The following is a 25,226-nucleotide window of genomic DNA, read 5'->3' on the forward strand; positions in this document are numbered from 1 at the left end:
TACTCTGCACTAGGATGCAATCTCACATCACTTTAATGTCTCCAAATTCAATTTAATCTGGCTTGGCACCCAAATGCCAGATTGACATAAAGTCAGTCCATTCTTAACCTCTTGGGTGTTCTCCCCCTCTCTGTTGGATAGTCAAAGAAGCTGAATATCCTGTGTGTCCCCAAGGGCTCCCCACAAATGTCCATTCCTAAGAAAGGAAGCAGACATTTCCTTCTCACTTTGGTCTTCCAACTGGTCCTCCCCACGTCAACAAAGTAGAGCAGTCACCAGCTGCAGGCTCAGGCTCATCAGATCCTTTGAAAGCTGTGCTTCAGGTGCCCTGACCCGGTTGGCCCAGTGGCAGGACCTGGGCTTAGTTTTCCAGTTTGTACACCAGCATTTCCCAGAGCCTGGGGCCACAACAGAGTTGTGCCAGAACACGTGTCAGCTGCCCATAATAAAGCCCACACCCACCTTCCCCTTTCTAGGCTGCGTCTCTTTTCCACCCCGGAAATATCAGCTCCTTCCCTCTAAAAGAAAAAAAAATAGATTACTCAAAAGAAGGCCCTGGACTTTTGAGATACAAAGAAAATCTTCCCCTCTGAGAGAAAGACTCGGAGCTTAAATACATGAAGGCTTTTGTGCCCGATCTGAGAGCAGGGGCTAGAGGCAATAATCTCCATCCTTCCTCCTTCTAGTTGAGTAAACTGGCTCCCCACACACCCAACAGCAAGGAATAATTTTTGGCGGGGGGGGGGGGTCTGAAGGAAGAAAAAAAATGGGTAGAGCTATCTTTATCAGGTCACCCCTACTGTGTCTAAACTCAAAAAGCTGTGTTACCAATGAGTGAAGCTGAACCGAGATCACTGGTATGGAAGGTCCAAGAGTCTATGGGCTCCATTTGCACACCTGAGGCAGGTAGCTCAAGCACCTGTCTGTCACGTAGGAACGTGTAATCAATGATGGTGACTCCATCCCATGGAAAGAAGTATCTGAGTGGAGGAGCAGTGCCAGAAAGCAGCCAGGGATCGAATCGGATTTCCAGGTCACCAGGTCGTTTAGGGAGGGGGTACCGAGGTTGGGAGGCCCGGGTCCAGTTCTGGGGACAAAGGAGACGGCACTGGGGCAGCTGGTCGGCCTGTGTTTCAACAGTGACACCATGTGGCAGAAATGGCTACGGGGACAGCGGAGGTCCATTAGACTTCTGGTTTTCTGTCTGACATTATTGACTGGTGACTACCTGAGACGATTGACACTTCCACAGAGAAAAGCCCTCGGATTCCCGCACTGGGCACGGGTGCAGATGTGCATGCGTGCTCTGGGTCGCGGAGTTGATGGGAGAAAATGGCCAGGGACAAGGAAGGAAAACCTTCCCTTCCTTTCTTTCCAGATCTCTTATTGTTAGGTTATCCCCATGTTTAAAAAAAAAAAAATGAAACTCAGGAGTTTGGGAGTTTCTTGTACAGGTGATAGTCCTGGGCAAAGCTTTAAAGAGTTCTCCTCATATCCCAGGTAGAGATATGGTTCTGCAACTTATAGTCTGACCCAGGAGCAGTTGTATGGCCATTGACTGGAAAGTCATTCTCTTCCCCTACAAAGAGGGATGAATTAATGCCTTAGCTATAGCAGAGACCAGACTGCCCGTGGGTGTGAAGGGTTAGGCTCCATATATCCTTAAGATATTGTATTCAGTGTTGAAGTTGTGTTGCATTTGTAAGACCATTGTTACTTCTTGGTGAATTCTCATGCCATTTCCCTGTGCTACAAGGAAGACAGAGGATCTCAGAACGTCTGTATGAGAGCCTAGCCCCAGTCTGCGTGATGCCATCTCCTCTCCCTCCCCACTCCTGGAGTCCACACATTCTCTGAAGATAAGCCAGGCGTATCTTCCCAGGCAAAACTAACAAAATAAAATCATTCTAAAGAAATTGTTTGAACTGGGAACACAAAGGCCTCTAGTCTGATGGTTGGTGCCTGTCCTTGAAGCTCTCCTCTTCCTTACACTTGAGGGCCCACGGTCCACGGTGGGCTATTGGCTCATCCTAAGACCAGGGACCAAGATATGCAAAGGGCAGACCAGCTGACCCAGCACCCAACACACACGCACTCAGACACGTGAGGGTTTGACAGAGTATTCCACACCCAGTGGGTGCTTCACAAATTTGGTGGAGAGTTGGGCACGATACTCACCAACAGCGGTGAGGAAGGTTAATTTGGGGACAGGAAGAGGGAGTTGAGAAAAAAGTTACTATTTTAAGTGACAATTCAAACCCAAGCTGCCTTGGCTTCAGAATCCATAAGCCCACCAATCCTCTGTACTGAGTCAAGTGTCATTCTATAAGAATAAGGGAGGGCTTCCCTGGTGGCGCAGTGGTTAAGAATCCCCCTACCAATGCAGGGGACATGGGTTCAAGCCCTGGTCTGGGAAGATCCCACATGCCGCGGAGCAGCTAAGCCCGTGCGCCACAACTACTGAGCCTGCGCTCTAGAGCCCGCGAGCCACAACAACTGCTGAAGCCCGTGTGCCTAGAGCCCGTGCTCCGCAACAAGAGAAGCCACCACAATGAGAAGTCTGCGCGCGGCAACGAAGACCCAACTCAGCCAAAAATAAATAAATAAATTTATTTAAAAAAAGAATAAGGGAAAAAAGTAAGAAATTTAGTTTTAAGCCACTCGCCTATGACTACCCCAAACAACAAAGATTGTCACATCCTCCAGGCAACCCCAAGGGGTTCATACATAGAGATTTAGGGCCCACTCTCAGAGTAAAACAAGTTCCTGTTTCCCTGGCAAGGTTCTCTGCATATAGTTCATTCGGGAACCTCAAAGGAGAGAGTAGCTCACCTAGAACAGAAGTGTATTCCTTTTTCCTCCACTCAAATGCCGTCTTGAACTCAGCCCATTTGTCCTCTGAAAAGACCCCAAGGTACAGGCTGTGAAAGGGTGTATGTATGGAGACAGCAGGATGTGGAACAAAAGCACAAAGGACTTGGACTTCTTTCTACATTCCAAGATTAAGATTCTTTGCTGTGGGAGGAGTCGCAAAAGACAGGACTGAATGTGCTTGAGTCCAGGCACCAACATATTGAAATCCGGTCTTCAAATCTAACAGATGGCCACAGCCAAGAGCCCTCGAGTGTGTGTTCGAAGTACACATTGTGAGGAATTTGGCAAATAAAATGTTGCCTGAGCCCTGACACTTTATATATGGCAGCCTGTGTTTTCAGAGTCACTTGCTCAAAAGCCAGTAAGGTTAACAGAAGTGATGAAACACTGTAAACATCAGAATTTCAAGGCGGAAAGGGGAGGGTAAGCAGAACCGAACTCCTTTGGCTAGACTCAAAGAAAAGAGGTACTGGAGTTGTAGAAATCAAAGCATTTCAGGGCCAGAAGAAACCCTATGTTTCTAATTCTATTCTATCACTTCCAGGAAATACTGTTTTGTTGTTCATCTGTTTGTCTGTTTCTTTTAATTTACACTTGGAATTTTCCAGAGAAGACTCTTCTAGTTTCTTTGTAAATGTATCATAGCTCCTCTCAAACTCCACCAGTTACCTGGGGGCTCAGAGGTTTTTATCTTTGTTTGTATACCTAGTTGCATACATGTCTACATTAAAAGAGATTTTTCTTTTTGCCCGAAGTATAAACTCAGCGACTGAAGTAAACTCAGGAGATCACTGTAAATGTAAATCAGAACTGTTGATGATATAAACAATAATCCAAGGCTTTTAAAAGGCTTAGTTGAAACAGCACATATGGTTGATATGAACTTCTTCACCATGAACTAAACCCAGATCCATAGTTCTAAAGAGGTGGAAAGCCAGTAAGCTAATACAACATGTTCAGTATCTTCATTCCTGATGCAATTTCCATGTCTGTGGCGGTCACTTGGCTCTCAGAGATTTTAACCACTTCATGCATCCAGAGGTATTTGCGGGTTATCTTCTCATAATCACTTTTGCTGCTTTTGCTGGGGTTCCCTTCTTATCTGAACTTGCCTTTTATAGCTGTTCTCTTATCCTTGTGCTGACACACATAGGAAACAGAGCCCCTCTTCTTTTAAATGCTTTCCCCCAAACAATCCATGCAGTGCTTTGTGGGTGGAGTAGACTTCACTGAAGACAAGAGGGCAAACGAAGTGTTTACAGTGTGGGAGTGCGATCAACTTAACATGGGAAAGTAAACATCCGGGTTGTGAAAGTGGCTTCCTGTTCCGGGGATTACTCACCAGCTACATTCCCTGCAGGCCCAGCCTCTAGCCAGGCGGCAGCTTCCTGCCCCCTCTCACCACTTCCATTCCCACGTGTTCCCCTCTGTCTCTGTCTGCTCCTGAGCTCCCTAACTTTTGGACTATCTGCTCCTCTTACCTGCAAATTCAAACGAAGACATTCATCACCCACTATGAAACTCTGGGTCTACTTTTGCTTACCCTAAATGTTGTTAATATTTCTGCTCAAAGGAAGGGCTTTCTAACCTGGGTCTCACCCAATAGCAATACCAAGGAATTGGCCAAAGTTTTGAAATTTTAGTCTTTTGTTTCTATCTCTTTTTCTCCGTCTTTACAAAAGGCCAAGAGCAGTAGAGAAACATATTTTCCCCCGGAATGCCTTATTCCTCCTTGTAGTTATCTCCAACAGCTGTTATAACAACAGTCAATTTTAGTTTAGAATAACATTTTTCCTTCATTACATAGAAACTAAAACTGAAACAAAACAAGACAGAGTGAGGGAGCTGCAGGTAAGTTTACCCAGTTTAGGCCATTTTCAAGTATATCTCATATGGTTGTAAACCAACTCTCATTTTCCTAAAGCTGTCATACTCTATGCTGTTCAGTTGCCCAGTGTGGTAGACACTAGCCACGTGTGGCTATTTAAGTTTAAATTTTCATTAATTAGAATTAAACAAAATTAAAAATGTTATACCAGCCACGCTTCAAGTGTTCAATAGCCACATGCAGCTGGTGTCTATTCTATTAGGACAGAATTATAAAACATTTCCATCAATACAGAAATTTCTATTGGATGGTGCTATTCCAGGTGGAAAAAACATGTTGTACTCTCTTTTGGTAACCTGTTCCACAATTTCACAACACATATCTAACCTGTGGTTAATCTGGTGGAAAAGGTATTGAATATACTGCAATCGAGGAGGTTCAGGTTTTAAATCATGAGCTACATAATGAACAAAATACTATCTTTGAATTTTGGAATGCCCACCAGCAAAATTTGATTTCTTCTCACTGCTTCTGGAACTTTCAAAGGAATGCCAACTGATGACTTTGTTAGCTGACATAAATATGCTGATTAAAGTTGGGGGAGGTACAAGTAAACTCCATCACAGTGATCAAGGACATTCAAACTGAAGAGGTCAGGCATTTACTGCTTAACTCACCTCTTTATCTGAGGCCAGGTGAAATATGGCAATCTCAGCCCACTCTTACTCCAGTTGGTGAAATGTAGGACCTTCCTATCAATGAAAAAAATCACACATTAAAGGAAAAATGTAATTAATTAAAATAGATTTACAGTAATGCCTACATGTATATGCATTGCACTTTTTCACATAGTATCTCATTTAAATTCTTGACAATTTCCTGGAGTAGGTATCATAATCCCATTTTACACTTGAAGGCTTTGGAAGATTGAGATCATTCTTAAAGACCACATACCCAGTAGGTGCAGGGTCATGTTCCCCAAAGCTTCTTCACTCTACTGTGCTGCTCTAGAATGTAAGACAGTTGGGCATTCAGGGAACACATGGAATGTCAACTCTTTGCTACTCATTAAAGCTCAAGACCAACTGATGGCAACCAACAAGGAGAGCAGTCATCCACCTCCAACCTGCTGCTAAAGAGAAACAGAGGGCCCCATGAGCCCCAGGATTGTCAGTGATCACACATTTGACACTGGCATCCATGAATGATAACAAGCACCACATTGTTCATTTCCAAGTTCACTGTCAATAGAAACACACCCTTCACTCATTCAACAAATATGCCTTGATCTCTCTTTCCCAGTGCAGGACCTCTGCTAGGCACTGCACTAGGCATATGCTAGGGTGTGGTCCTTGTATCACAGACTTAGTTGACTAGGGGCCACTAAGACTTGGTGTTCTCACTATGTGATGCTTTAAGAAGACGCTTAATTAAAAAGTCAATGAAAGTTCAATATTGGCTGAGGTCTGTTGAATTTTAGGTGCTTAAAAATATACCTAACTAGTCACCTCACACCCATTAGGATGGCTACTATCAAAAACACAGAAAACGATAAATGTTGTCAAGAATGGAGAGAGATTGGAATCCTTGTACACTGTAGATGGAAAGGTAAAATGGTGCAGACACTATGGAAAACAATATGGCAGTTCCTCAAAACAGTAATAGAACTATCATATGATCCAGCAATCTCATCTCTGGGTATATACCCCCAAAATATTAGAGCTAATAGACAAATTCAGTAAAGTGTCAGCATACAAAATCAACATACAAAAATCAGTTGCGTTGCTATACACTAACAATCAGGTGTCTGAAAAAGAAATAAAGAAAAAAAAGATAATTTATCATAGTATCAGAAATAATAAAATACTTAGGAATAAATTTAACCAAGGAAGTGAATGGATTAGAGAGGGATGGGAGTGATAGAGAATACTGTTAGGAAGTCAGTGAAATGAGGAAGAAATGAGGAAGGCTAAGCCACAATACAAGGGCAGGGGAAAAAGAGAAGGAAAGATGGATTTAGAGATGATTGGAAAGTAGAATCAACAGTGTGAAGTGACAAAATGATTTGAAAAAGAAAAGGAAATAGAAACTGTATTCTCTTCCAATGCTCTTTTGTTATTTTGTAAATTGGACCTTATTAATATTCATCCTTTCTTCTTTATGTATATTAGAATTTAAGGATATACATTTCCTATTAAATATGGCATTAACTGCATCACACAAGTTTTTACGTGCAGTATAGCTATTATCAGTTCTAAGTGATTTCAAATTTTCATTAAAAAGTCTTTTTTGGAATGTGTTATTTAACACTGCACATTTATATTTTCTACTACATACTGCTTTTCCGTTATTTTTATTACTTATTTTTTATTGCATTGCATTGGAGTAAGAGGACATATTTTGTATAATAATTCATCTTTAGTTATATTGATACTTTGTGGTGTTTCCTTTTTATAAATGTGCTATGGGTGTTTGAAAAAAATGTGCATTCTCTAGCTGTTGAGTATGAAGTTCTATATATGTCCATCAAATTAAGATTGTTCATTGACTGCGTTATTTAAACATTCTATATCCCTCCTCATTTTTTTCTTCATCTATCAATCACTATGAGAAGTATTTACATTATTCCACTAAAATGATTGTTTTGTGAATTTCTCGGTCCTGCTAATTTTCACCCTATATGTTTTGAGGCTTCATAATGGATATAGTTTGGGATGGCTATACCTTCTTGGTGGATTGAAAATCTTATCATTATATTGGGCACCTCTTTATTCCTTAAAGTCTGTTTCATTGGATATTCTAATCTGTTTTTGTCTAATTAGTGTTTGCCTGATACATCTTTTTCTATGTTTTTATTTTCAAACCTTCAGAAATACAACTTCTGAAGATAACATACAGATGAATTTATTTTTAAATTTTGTGTGACATTCCTTGTCTCTTTAACAGATTTTAAATAAGTTTTTTAAATGTTTCCACCAAAATAAATTGCTGTGAAATTTGAATGCTATGAGAGAATTGCCTGCATTCCCTAAGCTCTTGTCATTCTTTGCTCTAGATCCACATGGTCCCATGTGGTAGCCACTAGCCACATGGAGCTTTTGAGCACTTGAAATGTGACTAGTTTGAATTAAGATGTACTATAAGTGTACAATACACTCTAGATTTCAAACACTTAGTACCAAAAAAAAAGAAATATAAAATATCTTGTTAATATTCCTGTGCTGATTACAAATTAAAACATTTTTCATATATTTGGTAAAATTAAATATATTATTAAAATTAAATTCATCGGTTTCTTTCTACTTTTCTAGTATGGCTATTGGAAAGATTAAAATTACCAATGTGTTCTATGTTTGTAGCTCACATTACTTTTCTATTGGACAGCACTGTTCTACATGTTCCTGACACCTGGCTGCATTCTTGTCCTTGGGGTCTAGATGATACCTTTGTTATTATTGTAACAGATCCCTTCTTTTTTCTTTACTATAGTTCAAGTTGATTTTTGGTACTTGCTATCAAAAGACTCATAACTAATATACTCACTAAAAAGACTTTTTTAGCATATTATTTGTTAGGGACTGAATTGTGTCCTCCCAAAATTCACAAGCCAGGAAGAGACTTCTCACTAGGAAAGGAATCAGCCAACACCTTGATCTTGGACTTCCCAGCCTCTAGAACAATGAGAAATAATTTTTTTCTGTTGTTTAAGCCACCTAGTCTATGGGATTTTTTTAGCAGCCCAAACAAAGACATTATTTCATCATCTAAAGATGCCAAATTCTTACTATACTGATCCTGAGATGTAAGTTTTCAAAAATCAACTGTATCTTACAAACAAAAGTAAACCGAATTAAAATATATAAATAACATTTTTGCCAGAACATGGAGGACAACATTTTTGAAGTGGATCCATTAGCATATGGTTACTACCTTAATTTTCTCTCCTCCTAAGTGTTCCACAGAGAAGAGGTTGAGAAATATACTTTGTGATCCTGAGAATTGATACTTGATAAATTCTAGCCCAATTTCACTTTCCTGGAGATTCACAACAGGCATTATCGCATTGCAGATTTTGAATTGTCCTGACATGAAGAAATCAGATTACCTTGGTTGAATTCCCAAATGTTCTGAAACTCATTTGACCATTTCTATGGTCAAATGTGACCATTATTTTCTCGTAATAACAACCAAAATCTCAAATAAATTTGGGAAATGCTGCCTTAGCATTTTAAAATATTTTTAAAACTTCAATGATAAAGTCACAAAGAAAGATTTTTTAAAGACTTTCTTCATTTTCTTTTCAATAAGTTATGTCAGATTTTTGAACAACAAATAATTCAGTGGCTGACATGTGCTCTCATTATTTTGTTTGCCCAAATTGTCAGTAAGTCACTTAATCATATCAATCGTTGTTCAAAAGGTTTGTGGCTGAACTAATGAAAAAATTGAAGCATTACCCTTCATGTAAGAAAATTGGGATAATAACTCACTATTGAGACAGGTAAAAGTTGGTTTTCACCAGTAGTGATGGATATAAGCAAATGCATCTACCCTCTCTTTCCTCATATGATAAGTGACAGACTTTTCTGTAACAGCTGGCACTCTGGGGAAGGGGAAAATCCACAGAAAGAGGATATACATAAAACCATCACTTTTTGAACTTTAGACTTTATCAATGCAGTTTAATAATGGAAGGTTTTTTAAGATATCCCTATCTCTCATTGTTAAGGGTGGGGCTCCAGTTTGCGTATTTATTTCTTAATTTCTAATGTATCAATGTACAACATATCTGCAGGACATTTCAAAAATCATAATTATAATTAAGACCTAAATCCACATTTATATGTTCAACTGTTAACGTTTCTCTTTAGTTTTTCTTCCATTACATTTTTAAAAAATATTTGTTGCTGTTTATAGAACATTTGGATGTCTGCGTATTTGATGAATGTTCCTAATTTAACACTAATTCCAGTATATATAGGGTTAAATTGAGATGTGTTTGTATTCACCTTTGTTCAAGAGGAAAATGTTCCACTTAAAAAGAAATTATTTTAGAATGTTATCAAATTTAATATTTTTAATTAAACATTACCATTTTAAATTTTTAAAAAGTCTTCTTATGTTAATTTAGTGAATGCTAAATTCTTTAGGATAGATTGGCATAGTTAGGAAATAATAAAGGATGTATGCCAAATTACATCAAATGACCTTACTCAGGGTTTTATCAGCCGTTCTCATACTGCTTTCCTTCTTTAACATGGCAATTAGTAGTGATAGTTTCTATTTATAAAGAGCTTTACTCACTTTGTCTCCGTTAATCTACAAAACCACATTATGTGGTAGTTATAACCATTTCCATTTGGTAAGAAAATTGACACAATTGTCAACTTGTGGATGAGACATAGTAAGAATGGCAAAGTCAGGACTGAATGCAAGTCTATCTGCTCTTTCCCACTTTTCTGCTCTCACTTGTATTATTTCTGTCTGACCTTGTACTTTGTCAGAAAACAACAGGTTTTCTATCATATAAGTGTATAATTGTGAGGCCCATATCCAGGGGATGAGGAAAGTCCAAAGTGCCAAGACCAGCATTTGGACCACTTCTCCTTAAGAGGCACCTGACAATTCTGAAGACTGTAGATGAGTCTCAAAGGTGAGCAGAGCCCTCAAAAGACTCAAAGGCCAAAGGATCACCAGCAATGAATAAATGCAGAAAACAATTCCAATAACAATAATATCCAAAGGAATAAAATACCTAGTTATAAATGTAATCAAGAAGGTGAAAGACTTTTACACTGAAAATTACAAAACATTACCAAAAGAAATTAAATGGTGGTGGCAGAGGGGGTGCTTACAAAATGCTGGTAATGTTCTACTGTCTGACCTTGTTCATGGTTACATGGTAACTCACTGAAGTATATTTTATGATTTGTGTACTCTTCTCTAGGTATGTTCTACTTCAATTAAAAAGTAAAAAGAAAAAAAAAGAAAAAATTAAAACCACTATACCCAAACCCTAATCATGGCCCTACACATCGATTCCTGCCTTCCTCCTGACCTGTTGCTCACGTCCTATCATATTCCAGCATTTGCTGGTTAGCCTCTGATTTTACCTCCCATATTGAGATCTGCTCTCACCTCTGATGGCAGCCATTTTCACCAGCCCTTAGCCTTTCTCCTGGTCCACTTTCAGCAGCCACAACAGCCCACATCACTCAACAATGTGAGAGACCACAGCTGGCCCTGTCCTCGAGGTGGAAGCAGACACACGTACAAGGCCAGTCTTACACACCTTGTACGTGTCTGTCTCACTAAGGAGATCACAACCTCCTCATCTAAAGAAACTGTTTTCCTCCTGTTTGCATTCAGCAGAACACCTGGCATGGGGCCTGGCATACAACAGACATTCAATAGATGAGGAATGATGTTGCCTTGACAATGTACTTGGTGAGATGTATGCCAGTGTCAAAAGAACAGAAGGGGTGGTAGAGACGAAGTTGGGGGGTGGGAGGGGATACTTTTGTGCTTCTTGTTCTTAACATGATGGATTTCATTACATATATCTGAAAGAGCATAATGGTTTGTTTTGTTTCCCTTGATTTTGCCCTAAACTTGACTCTGCTAAGTTCTGACGAAGGTACTCTTCACTATAGTTATCTGATTACCAGAGAGATTAATAAGCCTTTTCAGCTTGGCTCATAAATCACAAATTTCTACAAGTAGGAGATTTTCAAATAAGAGGCAAAATCCCATTGCTTAGTCACTCTATTGTCCCCTTGAATCAGTTTTAGAATCTAACAGCAGTTCATGTTCACAGGCATATAAAAGTATTGACTTTCTTTGAGATGAATGCTATGTTCTAATGACCAAAAGTGATAAATATTGTATTAAATGAAAATAAGACAAACCCAATATCTCAAATGCCTATAAATCTTCATGTTCTCCCAAACGAAAATACATTCCTATTGTATTACCAGAGAACAATTTGAAAGATTTAAACTACTAAAGAGACTAAGTAACATTATGTCCGGTAAAAGAACTTGGATCTTACTGAGCCTTTGAGAAGTTGACATTAAAGAAACGCTGAGTAGGCACCAGATTCACTTTATGAACCAAGAGGAGAGGCTCTCAGGGGATGCCCAGGTTGGGAAGTTCTAGGGAGGCTTCTAAGGACAGTAACCAATGATTATTTACCTGAGAAAGCAGGTGTGTTTGGAACACAGAAAGCAGTGGTTGGTATTATTCAATTAATTCTATTGTGTGAATCCTTTTTCAACAGTCCAGACCAAATGACATCTTACTACCTACTACCGGAACCACTTAGAAAGTTAAGTCTAGCTAGGAACCCCTAGCCTAGTTCACCCCACAGTTTCCTTCTCTACTCTTACACCTTTGGTGTTACTAGAGAAAAATCTATAAGAATATGCATTAGGATCTTCTGAACCAATTAGTTCTCATTTCAATTGGTACCAACACAGGACCAATGGAGGAGGGCTTAGTCAATTACCTCTTCAATTTCCTACAGAGACCTTTTGAAATTTACAGCTAATTTTGCAGAATGATGGCTGATCACGATCTTAAACTCTTATGAGAAAGAGGTAAGATATAAAATACATCAGATAAACCCATGTACATATGGTCACCTTATCTTTGATAAAGGAGGCAAAAATATACAATGGAGAAAAGACAGCCTCTTCAATAAGTGGTGCTGGGAAAACTGGACGGCTACATGTAAAAGAATGAAATTAGAACACTTCCTAACACCATATACAAAAATAAACTCAAAACAGATTAAAGACCTAAATGTAAGGCCAGACACTATAAAACTCTTAGAGGAAAACACAGGAAGAACACTCTTTGACATAAATCACAGCAGGATCCTTTTTGACCCACCTCCTAGAGAAATGGAAATAAAACCAAAAATAAACAAATGGGACCTAATGAAACTTAAAAGCTTTTGCACAGCAAAGGAAACCATAACCAAGACAAAAAGACAGCCCTCAGAATGGGAGAAAATATTTGCAAACGAAGCAACTGACAAAGGATTAATCTCCAAAATATACAAGCAGCTCATGCAGCTCAATATCACAAAAACAAACAACCCAATTCAAAAATGGGCAGAAGATCTAAATAGACATTTCTCCAAAGAAGATATACAAATTGTCAGCAAACACATGAAAGGATGCTCAACGTCACTAATCATTAGAGAAATGCAAATCAAAACTACAATGAGGTATCACCTCACACCAGTCAGAATGGCCATCATCAAAAAATCTACAAACAATAAATGCTGGAGAGGGTGTGGAGAAAAGGGAACCCTCTTGTACTGTTGGTGGGAATGTAAACTGATACAGCCACTATGGAGACCAGTATGGAGGTTCCTTAAAAAACTAAAAATAGAACTACCATACGACCCAGCAATCCCACTACTGGGCATATACCCTGAGAAAACCATAATTCAAAAAGAGTCATGTAACACAGTGTTCATTGCAACACTATTTACAATAGGCAGGACGTGGAAGCAACCTAAGTGTCCACTGACAGATGAGTGGATAAAGAAGATGTGGCACATATATATAATGGAATATTACTCAGCTATAAAAAGAAACGAAATTGAGTTATTTGTAGTGAGGTGGATGGACCTAGAGTCTGTCATACAGAGTGAAGTAAGTCAGAAAGAGAAAAACAAATACCATATGCTAACACATATATATGGAATCTAAAAAAAAAAAAAAGTTCTGATGAACCTAGTGGCAGGACAGGAATAAAGACACAGATGTAGAGAATAGACTTGAGGACACGGGGAGGGGCGAGGGTAAGATAGGAGGAAGTGAGAGAGTAGCATGGACATATATACACTACCAAATGTAAAATAGATAGCTAGTGGGAAGCAGCTGCATCATACCAGGAGATCAGCTCAATGCTTTGTGACCACCTAGAGGGGTGGGGTAGGGAGGATGGGAGGGAGACACAAGAGGGAGGTGATATGGGGATATATGTATACATATAGCTGATCACTTTGTTATATAGCAGAAACTAACACAACATTGTAAAGCAATTATGCTCCAATAAAGATGTTATAAAATAAAATAAAATAAAATACATCAGAATGACACCAGAGAAGAACTGGCTCACTTTCCTTAGTCTCAACTCAAAAAAATCCCTGGGAGGAACTCTGGCTTGGGTCACATGCCCATCTTTGAGGACAGAAAGGCTGAATATTATATGATTGCCTATTCCCCATAGAACAAAATTTTCAAGTAGGGAGAGGAATTGGTTCTTTTCACCCACGCCCAAAGCATGTTATCACCAGAAAAGACCAAAGGTAGATTATGGAACAGGAACCATAAAACCCACAAATCTATGATTGACTTTATATAAACCATAGTGGTTAGAGGCCAGTAGCAGTTTCTCTGTATAAGCTGTAGCCCCTACTCCCTGTTCTCAAATCAGACCTTGGGTCCTTTGCCTTCCTTTCCTTTACCATGTTCTTCTTGCCCTGAGAATGACCTTACCATCTCTTTCCCCACTACATTTACTACACTACCACCACTTAACCCATCTTGATTCTTGCTGGGCTTATCACTTTCTAATTTTTATAGTATTTCTCATATGCATCTTACGTCCTCTACTACACTGGAAACTCTCTGAAGACAAGCACCAATTCTTATTTACCAAGGAATAAGTTGCACATAGCAGAGACCCTAAGTAAGTGTGATGAATAAATAGTGAATGAGTAACTGAAATAATTACTATAAATGATACATTTTAAACAGTGACTAAGATTTCAGTAAAAAAACTCAGAAAGCCCCTAAATAATTAATAGTAAGTCTCCTGCCAACTCAAGAGTTACATTTAAACTAACTTTAAGTTTGCAAACTTCCTTCCCTTCTTATGCAGTATTAATGCTCCAATTGAATGATATTATTAATTTTTGATCAACTTTAAAAAAAGGAAAAGAAAGAAAAGACTGTAAGTAAAAGTAGTGCAAAATTAATTCAAAATAGTGACTTGCTTGTATACTTAGAAACAAATACATCACACCTTTCAAGGAAAATTTGGCAGCCATTCACCACATTATTGGTACACTACTAATTTCTGTAGCAAATAACACAATTTCTTATTAAAGTTACCATTAAATCTATATTGAATTAATTTCGATTGTCAATCACACCCTCAAAACTGGCATCAATGGGCACCCTTATTGCAAATGGAACAAGTTTGATTTTATTTTTCAAGAGCAAAGGTGCTTGTACATCTATTATACTTAGAGAAGATGGAAAATTAAAACAAGTAGAAGAGTAGCAGATACTTTTCCAAAATGACTTCCTTATGGGATTCCATATGACCTGAAATTCTCATTCTTCAACTCATTATTGGGACATATATCTATAGAGTCACTGTATATTTTTATTATTTTCTTGATTATAAAATACTGCATACCAATTGTAGAAAATTTTGAAAACATAACAAAGATAAGAGTCAGTTTCCCTCTCATGACCAACTTTCCCTTTTGTTCTATCCTGAAATTTGCCCTCAGCCACAAAGAGCTCTTTTTGCCCAAACACTGTTCCATCCCTTAAACAGTCAAATGCATCTAAGTTTTAACCATGAAGTTAAATAACTCTTTTCTGAAGGCTTGAGTGATGACAGGAGTAATGAATCCTCCTACTAGCGGTGGCTACGTTAAAAACCAGGGCCCTATATATCTGAAGAAAAGTCTAATTCGAAAAGACACATGCACCCAAATGTTCATTGCAGCACTATTTACAATATAGCCAAGACATGGAAGCAACCTAAGTATCCATCAACAGATGAATGGATAAAGAAGATGTGGTCTATATATACAATGGAATACTACTCAGCCATATAAAAGAATGTCATTTGCAGCAGCATGGATGGACCTAGAGATTATAATACTAAGTGAAGCAAGTCAGACAGAGAAAGACAAATATCATATGATATCACTTATATGGGGGATCTTAAAAAAAAGGTACAAATGAACTTATCTACAAAACAAAAATAGAGTTACAGATGTAGAAAACAAACTTATGGTTACCCAAGGAGGAAGGGGAGGGAGGGATAAATTAGGAGTTTGGGATGGGGAGATACAAACTACTATGTATAAAATAGATAAACAGGTCTTACATACATATCACTGAATCACTTTGCTGTACACCAGAAACTAACAACATTGTAAATCAACTACACTTCAATTAAAAAACAAACAAACAAACAAAAAATAGCCAGGGCCATAAACCCAACCCAGTGTTTCTCTACCTTCCTACAGGCTCTCCCACCAGGTAGGAAGCAGCCCAACCCCACACCAGAGACATTTCTAGAGTTAAATCCAGTTTACATTCATTCTGCTTCTATTAAACTTAATTTATATTAAAAGGTAAATCTTGATTAAGAATAGAAACCCAGTATAAACTGATGGTTACCGGGGGTAAGGGGCAAGGGGAGGAAGGAGAATTTGGGAGATTGGGATTGACATATACACACTACTATATATAAAATAGGTAACTAATAAGGACCTACTTTATAACACAGGGAACTCTACTCAGTACTCTGTAATGACCTATATGGGAAAAGAATCTAAAAAAGAGTAGATATATGTATATGTATAACTGATTCACTTTGTTGTACACCTGAAACTAACACAACATAGTAAATCAACTATACCCCAATGAGTTAATGCCCTCTCCCAGGGCAGAGGCCCTTGAACAATTTGCACATGTGAAAAAACATACCTGACAAGAGGCACCCTTTTTTCAGCCCAAATTCATAACTTTGGCACATTTCCACACCAAGGAGAGGCTTGGGCGAAGTATCTCTGTTTTGAAATATACATGCTAAATTGTTTTCCTTATAGTAATATGTTCTGACCTTTTGGAATTATAATTTTTCCAAATATATTCAAGTTACTTGGTGTAAAAATAATTAGCTTTCAGAGATGTCAGTGTTTACTTAAGAGGGAACATCACACTTCTTTACCTGATACTACAATTCAGAATCTTTCCAGTTTATCCTTCCTGATAAATTAGGTTGTATTTCAATAGTTTTAACTTTTCTGAGATGACTGTATATTTTATTTCTGTAGCAAGTATGCAGTAAGCCCAGATTTAGCATGTTTTAATCCATTAAAATTTTTATATGTTTACACTAAAAAAAAAAAGAATAGAAACCTAGAGAGTTCAAAAAATATAGAATATCAGTGGCCAACATAGGGGTCTGGCTGCTTAGAAGGGTGGGGTCGTCTGAATTGGGCTGGTGGAAGGAAAAAAGTGGCACAGACAGGGAAGCCTTACCAAGAGGGAGAGTGGTAGGGAAATGCTGAAAATTGTGTTCCTGGGGAATTGTGTTGTGTGAGACCCTCCCTTATTTTGCCTGCCTGGGAATGGCCCGAAATGCCTTTGTACCTGTATCTGACAGCCCTGTATTCTAGAACACAGAAATGGAAACCTTTTTAAAAAAAAAAAAAGTGCACCTGGACAGATGGCCTTTTATAACTTGTCTCCTGGGGGAGACTCTTACTCACTGGGTCAGCAGCCTGAGTCATCCCTGAAGGAAACGTGGCCTTAGGAAGTGAACAACAGATTGAGGGTAATTGCTCCCTTGGGGCCTCGCAGATTTTAAGAATGACTAGGAGTCTGCATACCTCTAACTTCGGGAAATGAGCAGACAAAAAACTAAACACTGAAATTTCCCATTAAGAACACTGATAGGGACCAGCTTCATTAAACAAAAATTTTTTTAAAATTTTGAAACAATCTCAAACTTAAAGGAAAACTACAAGTACAATTTTTTTTCCTGAAGTATTGAAATTGGGGAGTGGGTTGCTGACCTGATGCCCTATTACCACTGTATACTTTAGGGTATACTTCCTGTAAAAAACGACATTCTCTTACATAATCACAGTTCAGTTGGGAACTTAACATTGATATATATTACTACTTTAGTCTTTAGAGCAGTTTTAGGTTCACAGCAAAACTGATTGTAAGGTACAGAGTTCCCACACACCCCCTGGTTCCCACACATGTGCATAGCTTCTCCTACTGAGAGCATCCTGGCATTTGTTATAACCCATAAACCTACACTGGCACATCATTATCACCCAAAGTCCATGGTTTACATTAGGGTTCACTCTTGCTGTTGTACAGTCTATGAGTTTTGGCAAATGTGTAATGATATGTACCCACCATTACAGTATGAAACAGAATAGCTTCACTGCCCTAAAAATCCTCCATGCTCTGCCTGTTCATCCCTCCTACCAACCCCTAGAGCCCACTGATCTTTTTACTGTTTTCCATCGTTTTGCCTTTTCCGAAACTGCCACATGGTTGGAATCATAGAGTATGTAGCTGTTTCAAACTGGCTTCTTTCACTTAGTAATATGCATTTAAGTTTGTTTTCTCCATGTCTTTTCATAACTTGATAGCTCGTTTCTTTTTAATGCTGAATACTATTCCCTTGTCTGGATGTACCACAGTTTATTTATCCATTCACCTATTGAAGGACACCTTGGTTGCTTCCAATTTGGGGCAATTATGAATAAAACTATAAACATGTCTGCACACATTTTTGTGCGGATGTAAGTTTTCAACTCTTTGGGGTAAATACCAAGGAAAGCAATTGCTGGATCATATGGTAAGAGTATGTATAATTTTTTTAAAGAAGTCGCCAAACTTTTTGCTTATCGTTGACCATTTATGTTGACTTCCTTTTTTGATTTTACATACAAGGTTGTAAAGAGAATTTTGACACCCAAGAGTTTCTCTAGAGTGTATTCTAAGAATGGAATTGCTGTCACACAGGCTTTGTGAATATTTAACTATACCAGATAGTACCTAATTGCATTCCAAAATGATTGTAGCAATTGACATTTTTTATACCAGGAGTGTGTAAAAATCGCCCATTACCCCACATTCTCACTAATGCATATCAACAGACTTCTTTGCTTTTTCCAATCTAGTGATATAAAATGGTATTGCATTGTTGACTTAATTGGCATTTTCTGACTACTCATAAGATTGAGCATCTTTCTATAAGTTTATTGGACATTTGTATTTCCTTTTCTATACAATGTCTATTAATGTATGTTACTAATTTTTCTACTGAGTTGACATTTCCTTACTGGTTTGTAGCTCTTATGTGTCCTGATTACTGATACTTTATTGGTTTCATATATTGTAAACATTTGCTGCCAGTTTGAGTTTTTACTTTCATTTTCTTGAACTGAAGTCTTGAACTGAAGTTCTTGGTTTTAATTTCATCAAATTTATCAATCTTTTCTTCTATGTTGGTATTTTTTGTATCATGTTTAAGAAATTCTTCCCTACCTCTCTGTCCTAAAAAGATTTCTTATATTCTAAAACTTTTCATACTTGAGTATTTAATTTTGTGAAAGGTATAAAGTAATAACCCAATTTCAGTTTTTCATTAGATAACCAAGTGTCCAACACAATTTATTAACAGTCAGTTCTTTCCCCAGCAATTCATAATGCCTGCACAATTATAAAGAAATTTGCATATATACCTTTTCTCATTAGGCCATTTGCCAATGCCTGACCATAATTACATGATACTGATTACCATGGCTTTACAGAAAGTCTTCAAATTTTGTAGAGTAAGCTTCTCTATCTTATTCCTCTTTAGAGGTATTTTAAGTATTCTTGGACCTATGAACTTGAATCTAAATTTTAGAATCAGTTTATCACCATCCTCAACAAATCCCATTGGGATCATTATTGGAATTTTATTGGATTCTACCTCCATTAATATCTTTATGACAGTAAGTCTTTCCCTCCATGAATGTGAATTATCTTTCCATTTATTTAGTTCTTACCTAGTGTCTCTCAATACAGTTTAACAAATTTGTCCATACAGACCATGCATTAATTGTGTTAGATTTATGCCAATGTACTTTACATTTTTATTGCTTTAGAAATGACCTCTATATTTTGTTTTTAATTAACCTTTCAATTTGGAGATAATTGTACATTCACATGAAGTGAGAAGAAATAATACAGAGAAATATTGTATATGCTTCATCTAGTGTCTCCTAATGGTCACATCTTGAATAACTATCTTTTTTTTTGGCCGCACGGCTTGCGTGATCCCCCATCAGGGATCGAATCCATGCCCCCTGCAGGGGAAGTGCAGAGTCCTAACCATTGGACTGCCAGGGAAGTCCCTTGCATAACTGTTGTACAATAATACAACCAGGAAACTGATGTTGATAAAATCCATGCATCTTATTCAAATTTTGCAAATTTTACATGTGTGTGTATTTAATTCTAAAAAATTTTATCACATGTGTAGATTCATGTGACCACTATCATATTCAAGACAGAACAATTCCATCACCACAGGAACCCCTCGTGCTATCCTTTAGCAGCCACCACTGCCTCCTTCCTACCCACTGTCCAACCCCTCTCTAACCCCTGGCAACAACTAATCTGCTCTCTACAACGTTGCCGTGTCAAAAAACATTACCTGGGGCTTCCCTGGTGGCACAGTGGTTGAGAGTCCGCCTGCCAATGCAGGGGACACGGGTTCGTGCCCTGGTCCGGGAAGATCCCACATGCCGTGGAGTGGCTGGGCCCGTGAGCCATGGCCACTGGGCCTGCATGTCCAGAGCCTGTGCTCCGCGATGGGAGAGGCCACAACAGTGAGAGGCCCGCGTACTGCAAAAAACAAACAAACAAACAAACATTACCTGAATGGAATCATATACTATGTAAGCTTCAGGGATTGGTTATTTGACTCAACATAATTTCCTTGAGAGCCATGCAAGTTGTTGCACACATCAATAGTTTCTTCCTTTTCATTTCTGAGAATTGTTCCATGGTATGAATATACATATATTCAACCATTCACCCATTGAAGGACATTTTAGTTGTTCCCAGGGTGGGGCTGTTATGAATAAAGGTTTCATTTCTCTGGAGTAATGCCCAAGAGTGCAATTGTTAGGTTGTATTGTAAGCACACATATGGCCTTATAAGAAATAGCCAAACTGTTGTCCATAGTATGTCTGCACTACTTTACATTGTGTTTGTGAGATTAACCAAACTTGATCATGTTGTATTCTCATACTTATATGTCACTGGTCATTTTGGATAACCTCTTATTGATTTTTAAAAAAAATTTTACCCTTCAGTTTGTTAAACAACTTCCAAATTGATATTTATATTCTGTCTCTGATGACGCCAAAATCCAAAATTTGGAGTCCTAACCTAATTTTTGTTGTTTCTGTTGAATTTCATTCATGGTGATTTATTTCCTGGTGTGTTTGATTTTTTTTTTATTAGGAGCTCATATTTAGTTGACTTTAACCTATGGGGAAACTGGAGGCCATACATGAGGATGATTTCCCTCTGGAAGGATTGCGTTTGTCTCTGCTGGGAGTCAGAGGTACAACCTGCCTGGGGTGCTTTTAGCTCCTTTCCAGTGCCCCAAGTTTAATTTAGGACTCAAATTCCATTCCCCCAAATTGCACTTATTTCACACCTTGGTCTCCCAATTAAAAGTAGATATTGATAGGATAAAGTAAGCAGGGAGACAGCAGAGTGGAACCAAGTGCTGAGTGCTTGGGACCATGGCATGGCACCAACAAAGGAGGTAGACCCAGTTGCAGTCCCTCAAAATGCACATTGAGCCCTGCATAGGAAGAGGCAGAATAAAAAAAATAAGTATGAGGATTCAGTGTAAAAAGGGTCCTGTAAGACCCAACTTGGGAATGAAAGGTTTTCAGAGGCAAACTAGTACCTTCTTTCAAATTTTACCTAAGACCAACCCTGGAGAAAGCCCTTTTTGGCAACTTTCAGATATTTGAATATCTCCTTTCCAATCTTACTAAGAGTATTAAAATAATGAGACCTCATTTTGCTAGAATCCCAGCCCATCTAAACTGAGTCATGTCAGTTAAGGAGCTACTTTAGGTAGTGAAGCTGTAAGTAATGTTCCCTGAGACCAGTGTGAACTAGAGCAGTCTCCATTTATGGGGTTTGTAGCCCAACTCTTCCATGAGGCCACAGTTACTTATCCTGAGCTAGGGGATATTTCCATGCACATAGAGTTAGCCAAAGCTGGATACTATATTAAGTGGCCTATTTCCATGTCTAACAATCCTTTTTGTTGCATAAGGATACTGAAACATAAACAAAAATGTAAACTCTTGGTTATATATCCCTCACCAAGTGGCAGAAGCCTGGGTCTACCAGTGTTTAAATATTTCTATTTTGAATATTTTCAAACATACATAAAAATAGAGAGAACAACATCATAAACTCCCATAGACCCACCACTCAGAGTTAAAAATTTATCAAGATTTCTGTCATACTTAGTTTACCCCTTTTGAGGTTCTCTTGTTTGTTGTGTTTTGTTGTTTTTTTGAAATGGGTTATTGTTTTTGTTTTAGCTAAAAACTTTTAAAGTTACAGATGTGATATTTCAACACTAAATCGTGCAATATTTATTACTAATATTATGAGTCAAGAAAATTATCTCCCATAAGCACAATACCATTATTGTACCTAAAAACTTTAACACAATGCAGGCTGCATAGTAAGGATTTTTCATAATTTTTTCAACCTGTCCTTTATAGAGGATCATTTGGGCTATTTCTAGTCTTTTGCTTTTATGAGTAATTATCAGACCTTTCTTGACTAAATAATTCCTAAAAGAACACAGAAGTTTAATTTTACTTTGAGGCTCCTCCTTCGAATATATGCTTGTTTTACACATTCAAGTCCCCCTGTATGTAACCTGCTCTGGATTTTGGCAGGAAGAGTAAATATGTTTATTGAGAGTATTTCTTGAAATGCGCTAATGTGTTTTGGTTTCGTTGGGTGAAGATGACTGAAGTCAATGTCAGACAGACAAATGTGGCCAAAAAAACCATGTACTTTACAAATAGAAAGCAAACCCAGCCTCTGGTCATCCTAAAAGAAAATGTAGTTTGGATTGCTTCCCACTGATTTTTAAAAGAACAAATCTTGGAATGTTCTCAATTTCCTTACAATCTAATATTTATTGGCTTCCATTTCCGTGAGTTCTTTTTAATCAAATGAATCTTTTGAATATCTGAGTCAGTGTGAGGTCAAGTGGCAGATTTTTAGGTTCACCATTTGTTCAGTGAAATGGAACTTCTAAAAGACAGTCAGTAAATCACTCTGTCACTTGAAAAGTGAGCTAGAGGAAAGATAATGGGAGTGGTAAGAAAAATTATAAAATGCCAAATATATTCATTGCAATTCATTCATGAAACAGAAGAGAACCAATTTCAATCTTTGAAGCATAATTCCAATATAACCTTTCTTTTCTTTCACTCAAGGAGCTCAGAGAACCAACCTCAGCTCAAATGTCTCTAAATATAGAAAATTAGTTTAACTTGGGAATATCGGCCTGTAAAATGTTAGCAGCCTTTTTTTAAGCTTCTGGAGTCCCAGTTTTCATATGCACACTCCATGTCTAGTATAAAAGGTGAATATCATCGACTCTCATTCACCCAGGGCAGGGCCTCCTTCCTCTCCCTGCCCTGATCTCTAACAGAATCCATCAGAGAGCAGAACAGCTTGTGGAAAAACCCAGGCTCTGGAGTTGGGCAGAGCAGCATTCCAGCCCTTGCTTTGACACTCACTGGCTGCATGACTTTGGATAATGTATTTACCTTCTCAATATTACTTGTGCCACTATATAAAGTTGGATTATAATACCTGCCTTCTAAGGTGTGGGGAGAACTGAATTGAGTGGTTCTCAAACTTCATTGTAATTTAGCATCACCTGGGAAGCTTTTAAAAACCCAGATGCTCAAGCCTCATCCTAGACCAATAAAATCAGAATCTCTAGGGGACACCCAGGTATCACTATTCTTTGTTAAGCTCCCCCAGTGATTCCATTGTGCAGTCAAGTTCAAGAACCCTATTGCTCTGGTATATATAAATATCTAGTATACTACCTGTCCCTCAGCAGACTTTGTATGTGGTGACTATGACTATTATGTCCTATCAAATTTCAAAACCCCTTCTTTCTTTCCATTTTCTCATCTGGGATGTCTCCAGACTGTTAAAGTGGGTAAAATTTGATATTAGAGCTTCCTTGCTCTAGTATACTATCTGTCCCTCAGCAGACTTTGTATGTGGTGACTATGACTATTATGTCCTATCAAATTTCAAAACGCCTTCTTTCTTTCCATTTTCTCATCTGGGATGTCTCCAGACTGTTAAAGTGGGTAAAATTTGATATTAGAGCTTCCTTGCTCTCACCATCATCCTGTTTTTCCCTTTGAGATTTCCCTTTCCTTTCTTATCACCCACTGACTCCTTTAATAAAATAGCCAGCTAGGGAACAATATTCAATATCCTGTGATAAACCATAATGGAAAAGAATATGAAAAAGAATGTATGTATATGTATAACTGAATCACTTTGCTGTACAGTAGAAATTAACACAACATTGTACATCAACTATACTTCAATAAAATAATTTTTTAAGGCAAAATAAAAATAGCCATCTAATACCCTGAGAATTAAACATGCCAAGAGAGGATAGAAATTTAATCTCTCCAAGTAGAATTTCATACAGCCTGGCCTCAAAAAGTGAGATGGAGATCAAGGGGTCATCTTGGTGATATCTCAATAATAATCCTTGTCACCGCTTACTGTACTAGGATAACCATGGGGTTAAAATTTATGATTCACCATTTCCAACTCTATTCAGTGACACAGTATGGCTGTTTCGGTTCCTTTTTCATACGATTCCATATTTTTATTCCAGTTCTTCTTTGTGCAGTGCAGTAAAAACTGTTGCGGTTAATTTCACATCACCATTGTCATGGGCACCATGGCACGTGGCCAAACCAACACTGCAAGCATCTGACTTGAGACACATCCATTCCCAGGGTTGCCAGACTGTGATTTGTTTGCTTTTAACTGAAATGAAAATATACGTTAATTAAGATGAGATGATAAGTGATGAGTCTGTCCTTAGTCAGAGAATTATTGCTTCAAGAAAACAAGTTGTAGTATTGCTGCATGCATGAACCAACTCGTTTTTATACTGACATGCTTTATAAATGTGTGTCAACCATCCTCAGTAGACTTCTCACACAAAGATGAATAATTTTCTGCAAGGCTTATTAAATCAATGCGACGATTGAAAATTGACAGATGAAAAGTTGAACCTCCCAAGTAAGCCAAACATTCGAACTGAGCAATATGAAATTTCGATCTCTGCCTCTTTAACATCTACAAAGTCTTCTATCAGTTTTTAGCTCAGACTAATAACACGAATCGACGAATAAGTTTCATTCTTGTTGAGCCATCTCCAAGTCCATGAAGATAAGGTTTTGAGGGAAGGTGTACAGCAGCATTTAGTTTCTATTGTTCTGTGTTTGCTGTTCAACTGCTTCAAAGAGTAGTCGACATGTACACACTGCTATATTAAAAATAGATAACCAACAAGGACCTACTGTATGGCACAGGGAATCCTGCTCAATATTTTGTAATAGTCTAAATGGGG

The sequence above is a fragment of the Mesoplodon mirus genome, assembly GCF_964341445.2.
Source record: "Mesoplodon mirus genome assembly, chromosome: 17".
NCBI lineage: Eukaryota > Metazoa > Chordata > Mammalia > Artiodactyla > Ziphiidae > Mesoplodon > Mesoplodon mirus.